This window comes from Balaenoptera physalus, assembly GCF_965194825.1.
Source record: "Balaenoptera physalus genome assembly, chromosome: 12".
NCBI classification, from domain to species: Eukaryota; Metazoa; Chordata; class Mammalia; order Artiodactyla; family Balaenopteridae; genus Balaenoptera; species Balaenoptera physalus.
The window spans coordinates 81996450-82007723 of record NC_138897.1 but is presented as its reverse complement, the minus strand read 5'-3'; the positions used below and the strand labels follow the sequence as shown (position 1 = coordinate 82007723).

Sequence of the window (11274 nt, the reverse complement as noted above, 5' to 3'; positions counted from 1 at the left end):
AGGACCATGTGAGGTAGGGAGCGCCGTCATCCCCAGTTTACAGATGAGGAAACTGAAGCATGGGGAGAGTTAGTAACATTTCCCAGATCACACAATTCACAGTGATGGGTCCATAGCAGCAACTATAATGGTGTACAGTCCATGTTTACTATTTACTAAACTCTTCATCTACACCACCTCATTTATTACACACACACACACCCCAAATTTCCACCATGCCCCTGTTACAGACGGGGAGGCTGAGGCTGGGAGAGGTATGGCACCTGCTGAGGGCCGCCCAGGTGGAGGGCAGGGTTTGGAATTCACACCAATTCCAGGATGCTGTGCTGTGCTGTCTTCGAATTTTTAGAGGGTTTCCACCCCTGCCCCAGTCCATACCCATGTCATGTGGAGGCTCAAGCAAGCATTAGGCCCTTGTCCAAAATATTTCCCCTATAGGCCACATCTAAATAGCACCGTCGCTTGGGGCTAATACTATGATTTTCAAGCTGGGCTTTAGGGACTCCTGGGGTGACCCGAGATAGTGGCAGGAGAGGGTGGTGCTTAAGAAGTCAGGCACACAAGAGCCAGCCTCTCTGCTCTTGTTTTAACCAGAGCAGCCCTTTTTGGAATCTCTTTTGTGGACTGGCTTTCCCAGCAGGATTTCACTGAGGGAGGGAACCCGGCTCATACCAGTTTTGGAAGTCCCTGGATTAAGGCATCCAGGCCCCCCCCACCGGGTTAGGGACCCAGTGAGGCTGTCAGCTCCCCACCCTGGAGCCCAGGTTCAGTTGATCTCAGCAGAGGACCAGGCCCTGAAGTGGTGGGAGAGAGAGGGAGGAGCAAAGACCTTGACCTTGAGATAGACCAGAGGGAAGAGAGCAGGTGGGGTGTGGGTCGTGGTGCCCAAAAGGAGGAACGGGCACCAAAAGTCAGCTCTGCTCTTATCCCTCTGGCATGGCCCAGGAGAGCGACCGTGCTGATCTGACCTCAGCAAAGGTCAGGCATGGAGACAACCTTTGAGGTCACCGTATCCAGGTCTCCCCTTTCACCAACAGAAACTGAGGCCTGGGGAAGGGAAGGGACCCTGAATTAGGCTGCCCTTCTGAACCTTTGAGAGTCTGACTGCTTGGGTTCAGATCCCCTCTTGGCAGCCACTTCTGAGCTGTGAGATCTGAGGCAAGTCCCTCCCCTTCACTGAGCCTCAGTTTCATCATCTGTCAAATGGAAGCTGTGTGCCTCATCATAGCACCTACATCGCAATAGTCCTGCAGTGGCAGCGGGACTACCACTGTTATCCAGGGGGCGGGCTGGTCTGGGGGGCGGGGGAGCTGTGACTTTCCATGGGAAGGACTGCAGCAGCCACCACCTGCCAGCCTCGTCCTCCCTCCCCCTCCTTGCCACTTTCCCCTCCAGGTCATTCCTCTATGGCCCGACCGTCCCAGTGCCCACAGAGAGGAGCCCTGAGGAGGTCAGGGAAAGCATCTTGGGGAAGCATTGCGGGAGGGACTCACCCATCTGGGGATCACAGACAGGTATTCACTGTGGCTCCCTGTAAATTGCGACCTGGCTCTGGCTCCCTTCTGGAAAGAGAGGGCTGGAGGGCCCCAGAATGACAAGAAGAGTAGAACAGCAAGTTGGAGTAGATGCAGGAGGGGGCAGAAGCGGGAAAGTCCCAGGGGCCTTTGCAGCAAGAATTCAAGAACCTTCTCTCCGGGGCTGTATTGTTGAAACCCACTAGTGGATTATGAAATCAGAAGGTTGTAACCAGAATTTTCCGGGAATGGAATGGAATAGAATCGAATAGAAAAGAAAATATTGGCATGTGTCATACATAGCAACAGTAAGAATTGTTCCATGAACCTTTTGCATGATTTCTACATGTGTTTAATGGGTCACCAGGTGAAATGAATTTCTTAGTCACTGGTGAAACTTTTGAAAGCCACTGTTTTAGGGCGAGCTGGGAATTACTCAGTTTTAATTGCTCAGTATCGGTTCTCCAAATGTGTACTGTGGGTGCATGTTTACAGAGACCAACAAGACAAACAGGGTCCAAACTGCCAGACATACAGTCAGCAAACGAGTAAATGAACACAATTGCTGGAGAGAGAGGGAAGTGCTGGGGAAGGTGGTGGGATGGGGTGGTGTGGTTGAGAGGGAACGGGATAGTCAAGGCAGACCCCACCGAGGAGGTAGGTAGCCGGACCTGGAGAAAGGCTGTTCCAGACAGAGGGAACAGCATGCACAACTTCAATGGGGCTTAAAGGACACGGCGTGTTTAGAGAAGGGCTAGAGGTGTGGGGAGGCTTGGAGTGTGAGGTGCCAGCGAGAACAGAAAAGGGCATCCCAGGCAGGGGCAGTGCAAGTGCAAAGGGTCAGGGGTGAGAATGAATCCAGCAGGTTCTGGAGACTGCGCAGGGATAGAGGTGGAACGGCAGGGGCTGAGATTTTTTCCATGTTGGGGGTACAGAGCCAGATTGCAGGGCCTGAGGTGGGGCCTGGGCTTGGTGCTGCCCGCAGTGGGGAGCTATAGAGTGTGCTTGAGCTCAAGAGGGCTCTGGAGAGAAGAAAGATTTCTCCCTGGGGGTGCTGATCATTAAACACGTCCTCCTCTGACCTGCCAGCACCCTGCTCTCCCCAGCCATGTGCCCTCTACCCAGTCTGTATCACTCCCCCTCCTCTTCCTGGGAGCTGTTTCTGACCCTCTCTGAGACCAGACATTGGCCTGGAAAGGGGACATGGGGGACTGATGGGGCTCCCTCGTCCCTCCCTGGCCATGTAGACCCTGCCCAGTCTCACCCCTGCCCCTCTAATAGACCCTCCCCAGCCAGACAAGCCTGGGTGGAGGCCCCCCCAACCCTCATCTCCAAGGAACTCCAGCTAAAAATACCCCTGGTTCAGAGTGGGGGGGTGGGCACAGGACACGTGGAGTCTCCTGCTGAGTGAGGGGAGTGGGAGGAAGGAGGCATGGGGATGGCAGACCCTGGTTCCTCCAGACTGAAGCTTCCCGTTGCCAAGGCAACTGAGGCCCTGGTGCAGCCTATGATGGGAAAGGGATGGGGTCTCTGAGGAGCTAGGCAGCCAGGCCCCCCACCTCCACCCTGATCCCCAAACCCCACAGAGCCCCTCATGGCCCTTCTCACGGTCTCTCTGCCTCTGTGTTTATGTCTGTCATTGTGCCTGGGCTGCCATAACAAAGTGCCACAGACTGGGGGGCCCAAGCAACAGAAATGTATTGTCTCGCACTCTGGAGGCTGGAGGTCTGAGATCAAGGTGTCGGTAGGGTGGGTTTCTTGTGAGGCCTCTCTCCTTTGGCTTACAGATGGGCACCTTCTCCCTGTGTCTTCATATCATCTACCCTCTGTACCTCTGTGTCCAGATTTCCTCTTTATAAGGACACCAGCCATATTGATTAGGGCCCAACCTAATGACCTTGTTTATAACTTGATCACCTCTTCAGAGATCCTGTCTCCAAAGTGTCCGGGGGTTTGGGGGGCGTTAGGACTTCAACACATGAGTTCTGGGGTGAACACAATTCAAGCCACAGCAGTGTGTCTGTGACTTTCCTGTTACAGCTTTCTGAGTCTCAGCCTCCCTTTCAATCTCTCTCTTTCTCCCTGTGACTGTGTCTCCTTGTCTCTGTCTGTCTGTCTGTCTCTTGTTCCTTCTCTCCTGCCTTTTTCTTTCCCTCTCATCAGCTCTCTCCCTCCCCTGCTCCCTTCTCTCCACCCTCCCTCTCCCCTGCCGAGAGAGGTGCATGGCTTCCCCTCCCTGGCCTCAGTTTCCCCATCTGCCAAATGGCGCTAAAATCACCCCAATCCACACGTTCTGACTCAGCAGAGCTGATGCGCGTGCAAATGCATTTCAAATCACCGCACATGATCGGTGTGCAAGGGAGGGGTGAACTCTGACATCATTCTTTGTCATCCTTCTCACCTCCCATCCTCATCTCAGGACGGAGGTCCAGAGAGGGGCACTGACTTGCCCCCAGGCCACACAGCCATTGGGCCAGAGTGTCCCCCTGGCCAGGGTTTTTTTCCACTCCCCCTGTGACGGGGCGGGAAGCCAGCTGGCGGCCGGGGCCTGGGGGACAGACACACAGGGGTGGGAAAGATCCGCCCTGTCACCTGAGAGGGCAGCATCCAGCACTTTGGAACACAGCTGTGGGACAGACTCAGAGTTTCCAGCCCACGTGGTGGAGGGGAGAGGGAGGGGGACAGCTGCAGGCCTGTTTCCGTTTACTGAGCGCTCAGTATGTCCCAGACTCCATCTCACGGCTTTTACATGCATCGCCTCTCTTGATGTACACAGAAACCCAAGGTGACAGGTCCTAGTATCCCCATTTTTCAGATGACGAAACTGAGGCTCTGAAAGCCTGGCACTTGCTCAAGGTCACGCGATTAGAACTCTGATTCAAAAACCCCAGTCGGCCACGGTACTGGGGTACCCCACCCCCCTGGCTGCCCACTCCATGTTTCCAGCCAGGGTCCCAGAGACCTGGCCCTGATTCCACAAGGTGTTGTGGAGTCCAGGGAGTAGATGGACCCACAGAGGCTGAGTTTGAGCCCAGCTTCTGTGTCTCCTCTCACTGTGTGACCCCAGTGGAGCTCATTGCCCTCTCTGGTCCTGTTTTTGCACCTATGAAGTGGGGCTGGCAACAAAGACCAACATGAGGGCAGATATCAGAGTGCCTGCATTTTCAAATCTGCCCCTAGCAGTGGGAGAGGCGGCTTTCCCCTGCCCCTGCCCGTACATCCCTATCAGACGAGTACGATGTTGCCAACCTAATCAGTGCCATCGAGATGCCATTTGAGTTTTTTTTTTTTTTAATATTTACTTATTTATTTATTTATTTTTGGCTGCGTCGGGTCTTAGTTGCAGCATGTGGGATCTTTTGTTTTGGTGCATGGGCTCTTGGTTGCGGTGCGCGGGCTTCTCTCTAGTTGTGGTGCGCAGGCTCCAGAGCGCATGGGCTCTGTAGTTGCGGCACATGGGCTCACTAGTTGTGGCGCATGGGCTCAGTTGCTCCGCGGCATGTGGGATCTTAGTTCCCCGACCAGGGATCGAACCCGCATCCCCTGCATTGGAAGGCAGATTCTTAACCACTGGACCAGCAGGAAAGTCCTGCCATTTGAGTTTTCATACCTCTGGTTCTTAGCCTGAGAACCTCTTCCTGTTTACTGGCCACCAGTGATTCCTTCTTTTACCGATCACTTGTTTATTTCTTTTGCTTCTCCTTCTCTTGGGCTCTTTACTGCTTCCTTATTGATTTGCAAGCGCTCCTCCTGCATTAAGGGTATTAACCCTCTAACTATCATCTTGCCCCAGTTTGCTGTTTCTTTTTACCTTCTTTATAGCCTATGTTTGTCTGCTTTTTAATTAGTTAATCTTTTTATGTTCAGCAACTACTGTGTGCCAGGCACTGTTTGGAGCCCTGGAGATACAACCATGAGCAAAACAGACAATCCCTGCCTTCCTGGAGCTCACATTCTAGTGAGAGACAAACAATAAACAAAATAAATAAATTCTAGAATATGGTAGAGAGTAGTAGTGATTACAGAGGTAAAATAAAGAAAAGAAGGGGTGTAGGGGGTGGTGGGAGGGATATAATTGTAAACAAAGAGTTCAGAAAAGGCCTCACTGAGAATATAACATTTGAGAAAGGATTGAAGGAGGTTGAGAAGCAAGCCACGCAGAGAACTGGGGGGAGAGCATTGCAGACGGAGAGACCAGCTTGTGCAAAGGCCCTGAGGCAGGAGCGGGCCTGGTATGTTCGAGGAGGCCAGTGTGGCTGGAGAGGCTACAGGGGATGTGGGGTGGGAGAAGAGGTCAAAGATGAAATGGGGCCAGTCCTGCAGGGCCCCGAAGGCTGTGCTGAGGACTTCGGCTTTTACTCTGCATGGGATGGTAGCCAGCGGGGTTGGGAGCTGGCGCCAGGCTGGCGTGACTTTGTTGTCACAGGTTCAATCTGGATACGGAGAATAGGTGGGGAGGTGGGCTTTGATGTGGTGGGTGTGTTTGGGTGTTTTCCTTCTTCTTTTTATTTCCTGCAGTGATTTTACATTTATGTTCTAAAGAATCCACATTTTGTTTCTCCGGCTCTTTCCTGGGTATTACGTTTAAATGCTTCAAAAGTAACAAAGTCCCGAAAGGCACAACATGCAAAGTCTCACCCTCACCATGTCCTCACGGGGCCCCTGGCCTGCCCACCCTCCCCCTTTTCCTGTCCTGGCTGGAGTGCCTTGGCTGTCACCCTGCCTCTCCTCTCGCTGGGCTCCCCCAGCGCCTCACCGCAAGGTCAAACCAAACTGCCCCATCCCCCCGCCCCCCAGACCTGAAGCACTTCCTGCCCTGCTCCCTGGGAGGCCAAACCACACACTTCTGTCTACGTGGCTGCTGCCCGGGCCGCCGTGGGAACCAACCGACAGCCCTCCCCTCCCCTCCCTTCCCTTGCCTGGGCTCCACCCCGCGCCGACGGAGCAGGGAGACCAGGAGGGTGGGGGGGGTGACACGGAGCCCCCAGGCCTCTGAATAAACCTGGGCCCTAAATGACAGCCACCCCTCAAAATATCGCTCTAGGGGGACTTTAGTACCGTCGAACCCCTAGGAGTGGACGGGGTCAGGGGTGAGAGGTCCCATTTGACAGAGGGGAAACTGAGGCCCATAGAAGCTCAGCAGCTTGTTCAGGTGGGCGGGGGGTGGGGGGTGGGGATGGCTGGAGCGAAGAAAGGGGAAGCGAGCCAGGCCACGGCAGCCGTTGATGGTTTGTGGCTTTTGCTGGACCCATGGGGCACCCTGTCTCCCCGGAGCTTGCCGTGACGTTCTCAGCCCTCAGGCTCTGCAGAGCGGTTGGGGGTGCAGACCTGGCTGACCCCGGACTGTGGGGGTCAGGGCTTCAGGTACAGGACGAGTGGGCACTGAATGGGGGCAGGTGACAGGAGTAGGCCCAAGGAACAGGGGAGGGGGGGCCCATGCGCTCTTCAACTTCCTTCTCCCCATGACATGGCGCTCTCACTTCTGCCCCCTCCTCACCCACTTGGACCCAAATGACTGAGGCCTGAGCCTCCAGAGGCTCCCCAAGGGGCCATGGGGTAAGTGCCAGGTGTCTGGAGAGCACCTGAGGCCAATCAGAGGACCTGAAACCACCATCAGAGAATGTGACATGCCTGGGGCCTGCCAGGGGCATGGAGGAGAGGGAGAGGACAGGGAGGCCAGCCTAGGTTGTGGCTTCCTGCGTTTCTGGGGTCCTGAACCCCCTTGTTGCTTGGGACAGAGAGGAGTGGCCAGAGCAGGCAAATGTATCCACTCATGAAGCCCTCCAGGCCTCCCAAACCTGAGCCAGCTCCAGGGTCCAGGTCAAAGGCTTTGGCCCACCTGTAGGGCACAGAGGGCTCAGAAGGCTGGCTCAACTCCAGATGTTGAGCACAGGTCTGCCTGGTGGGCTCAGCTCTGGCCTCTGACTCAGAAACTCCAGGCCCACTAACCAGCTGGTTGACCATCGTGAAGCCACTTCCCCTCTCTGGGCCTCATTCCGATCATTTGCAAGATAAATGACAAACAGATTTCAGTTCATGTGCTGGCTCTGCTTGAATGGAAATGACTTCCTGGAGCACTCTTGACAAGGATTCTGAAGTTGCATTTTAGCGTAGTGGAAAGGAGTGCTGGGATTTACTGGTGATGCCTGCCATGGGTGCTAGATAGGCAGTAATGGTACCCATGTCATGTATTTGCCATCCCTGCTCCAACCTTGCCTCTGGGCGCACATTTGGTGTTAGAACTACTGTTTCTTTTTCTTTTCCTTTTTTTCTTTTTTTTTATTAACTTTTATTGGAGTGTGGTTGCTTTACAATGTTGTGTTAGCCTCCACTGCACAACAAAATGAGTCAACCATACACATACAGATATCCCCTGCCTTTTGGACTTCCCTCCCATTTATGTTACCACAGTGCACTAGGTAGTTCTATACAGTATGTTCCCATCAGTTGTCTATTTTATACATAGTATCAATAATGTATATGTGTCAATCCCAGTCTCCCAATTCCTCCCACCCCACCCCTTTCCCCCTTGGTATCCATACATCTGTTGTCTACATCTGAGTCTCTATTTCTGCTTTGCAAATAAGATCATCTATACCATTTTTCTAGATTCCACATATATGCATTATTATACGATATTTGCTTTTCTCCTTCTGACTTACTTCACTCTGTATGACACTTTCTAGGTCCATCCACATCTCTACAAATGACCCAATTTCATTCCTTTTTATGGCTGAGTACTATCCATTGTATATATGTACCACATCTTCTTTATCCATTCCTCTGTTGATGGACGTTTAGGTTGCTTCCATGTCCTGGCTATTGTAAGTAGTGCTGCAATGAACATTGGGGTGCATGTGTTTGTTTTTTTTTAAATAAATTTATTTATTTATTTATTTATTTATTTATTTATTTATTTATTTTTGGCTGCATTGGGTCTTTGTTGCTGCACGCGGGCTTTCTCTAGTTGTGGCGAGCGGGGGCTACTCTTCGTTGCAGTGCGTGGGCTTCTCATTGCGGTGGCCTCTCTTGATTTTTTGAATTATGGTTTTCTCTGGATATATGCCCAGTAGTGGGATTGCTGGGTCATATGGTAGTTCTATTTTTAAGAACTACTGTTTCTAAGCACACCAGGCACCCCTCTGAAGAGACCAGAGAACTGGTAGACCGATTCCTTAATTGGCTCAACTCCTCCATTCAGTGCTAACTGAGTATCCATTTGCACCGAGTTTCATCCTCAATCCTGGGGTCAAAGGACTGGGTCAGAAGCTCACAGTCTGGTGGAAGAGATAAGAGTGGAACCCCACAACTAGGAAGCAAGACAGGAAATGTGTCCTCAAAAAAAAAAAAAAAAGATAAACACAGTCCCCTGGGAATTCAAAGAAGGTGTGGTTATGTATTTGCCTGAGGTCGATCAGAAAAAGCCTCATGAAGACAGTGACCTTTGAACCTGTCTTCAAAGGGAAGATGTGAATTAGGAATAGACAGTATGGATAGGCAGGGGAAACAATGTGACAAAGGTACACAGACAGGAAAGGGCAGGGAACAGTGTGAGGAACAGCAGCTAGGAAAATCTCCCCAAGTTATCTCATCCTGCCTTTGAACATTGCCTCCCAGCCAGGGCAGGTACAAGGCATCTCTCTTTGCTCTTCTGTGGCAAAGGAAAGAGAGGGGAGCCAAACACCCTAACCCTCTTTCCCAGACTTGTCCTGGGGAGATTTTTTTCCTCAGATAACAGCCTCCTGCCTCAGTCTCTGAGCCAGGGTGAGAGAACTTGGTTTCGTGTCACGTGGCTGAGAAAACAGACTCTGGAGTCTGACATCCTGGGCTCACATTTGGGCTCTACCACTTACTGGCAAGTTACTTCATCTCTCTGGGCCTCAGTTTCCCCCTCCGTAGAATGGGGTATCACAGACTTGTTGGGACGATTAGATGAGGGAGGGAAGGTCTACAACAGAGTCTGAGACATAGCAAGCTCTTGGAATTATTGACCCCTGGCCCATCTCTGTGTGGCACATTCACTGAGACAGTTTTCAGGAAATGTCTGGGTTCCCCCAAACCTTGCCATGGAATCTCTGCCTTGAGTTGGATGGGGAGCATTTCTAGGAACTTCTTAGAGAAGCTTTGCTCGTGCTATTCCCACGCATGCCCACTTAGTGTGCTCACTTTAGAATGAAAGTTGGCACAGAGTCTCCGAGGGCCTAAAGGCTACAGAGGGGCTTCTCTGGGGCAGCTGCTTCGAGGCTCATTTCCAATGTGTGCAAAAAATGCACGGGGAGACTGCGCCCGGGCACGTGAGCGTGAGTCATCGGCTTGGAACATCCCCGCAAAATCCAGTCTTCCTTCCTGCCTTCATGCAACAAGTGTTTCTTGACAATCTACTATGTGCCATGTACTCGCGGTGATGGCGGGTGGTGAGGAAGGTCTCTCTGCCGAGGCAGCGCTGAAGCAGACCTAAGGGAGCCACTCAGCATCTGCGGGAAAAGCCTTCAGGCGGAGGGCACAGCAAGTGCAAAGGCCTTGAAAGGGCTCAGCATTTTAGAGCAGAGGTGTGTGGAGTAGAGAGATGGAGGGGGTAGGAGATGAGGTCACAGAGGCAGGGAGGGCCTGGTCATGCTGAAGACTTTATAATATCAGGCTGTGATTAATGCAATGACAAAAAACATTAAGTAAGGTAAGGGCAAAGGCAGAGGGCTTCTCTAGAATAAAGTGGAAGGGAAGATCTCTGATAGGGTGATATTTGAGCAGAAACCTGTGTTAAGTGAGGGAGCAGAGCATGAGGATAATCTGGGGAAGAGCATTCTGGGAGAGGAATCAGCAAGTGCAAAGGCCCTGGGGTGAGGATGTGCCTGGTATGTTTGCAGAATGGCAGGGAGACCAGGGAGGCTGGGACGGAGTGGGTGAGGGGTGAGCACAGGAGAAACAGAGTTCAAGGGGTAGGTACTGGCTATACTGCATATGGTAAAGAGGTTGGATTTTACTCTAAGCAAGGTAAGAGCCACAGGGGATTGAGGGCAGCAGAGGAACAGGATCTGATGCAGGGGTGGGCAAGGCAGCGGGACCCATCCCTGCCCTGGGGCAGCCAGGGCTGGCTTCTGGTCAGAGCAGATTTCAAGACCTGAAGGATTCCTCTGACCCTTTGCCAGGCAGGGCCCCAAGAGGGTGGAGCAGGGAGTGAAGGCCGGCCCCACTTCCGGGAGGCCTGTGGGCAGCAGTCTCCTGTCCAGGGCAGGAAGATGTTCTCACTGACTCGGAGGAAACAGCGCATCCCACATCAAAAAGGGGCCTGGGTGGCTCCCACGCTCTGGTGTCGTGGGAACCCAGCTACCCTGGGTTCTCGCAGGGGGCCCGCAGATTGAGAGAGGCTGGGGGCCACCTGGGGACTGTCCCCCAGCTTGCCGATGGGTAAATAAAAAACAGCCCCACCATCACGCCCCACTCACAACCCTCCTCCCAGGAGCAAGACTGTCTTTTGTAACCCAGGGCTCCGTGGTTTTTAAAGCGTGCCAGAGATTGAAGGGCTGCTAAGATCTAAAATATTCCCTTTCTGGGGTCCCTCCTGCCTAACTCCCTGGCCAAAGGCTCAGCAAGACCAGTGTCATGAGCTGGACCAGACTTTGGGCATTATATAGACCTGGGGTAGCCAACTGTCCTTGCTGATTGGTAGAGGTTGCCTAGAGAGCTGTGCTGATGATTCTGCTTGGCTTGAGAAAGTGCTGTGATGGATTAGTGATGTCTGCCACAGGTAGGAGACAAGAAG

The 11274-nt window shown here is 52.7% G+C and overlaps 1 protein-coding gene across 1 annotated transcript in view; it reads left to right on the top strand.

Annotated features, from left to right (window-relative positions):
- Positions 1-11274, top strand: part of DTX1 (deltex E3 ubiquitin ligase 1) — a 36963-nt gene that overhangs the window by 18401 nt on the left and 7288 nt on the right. The window lies entirely within an intron of this gene.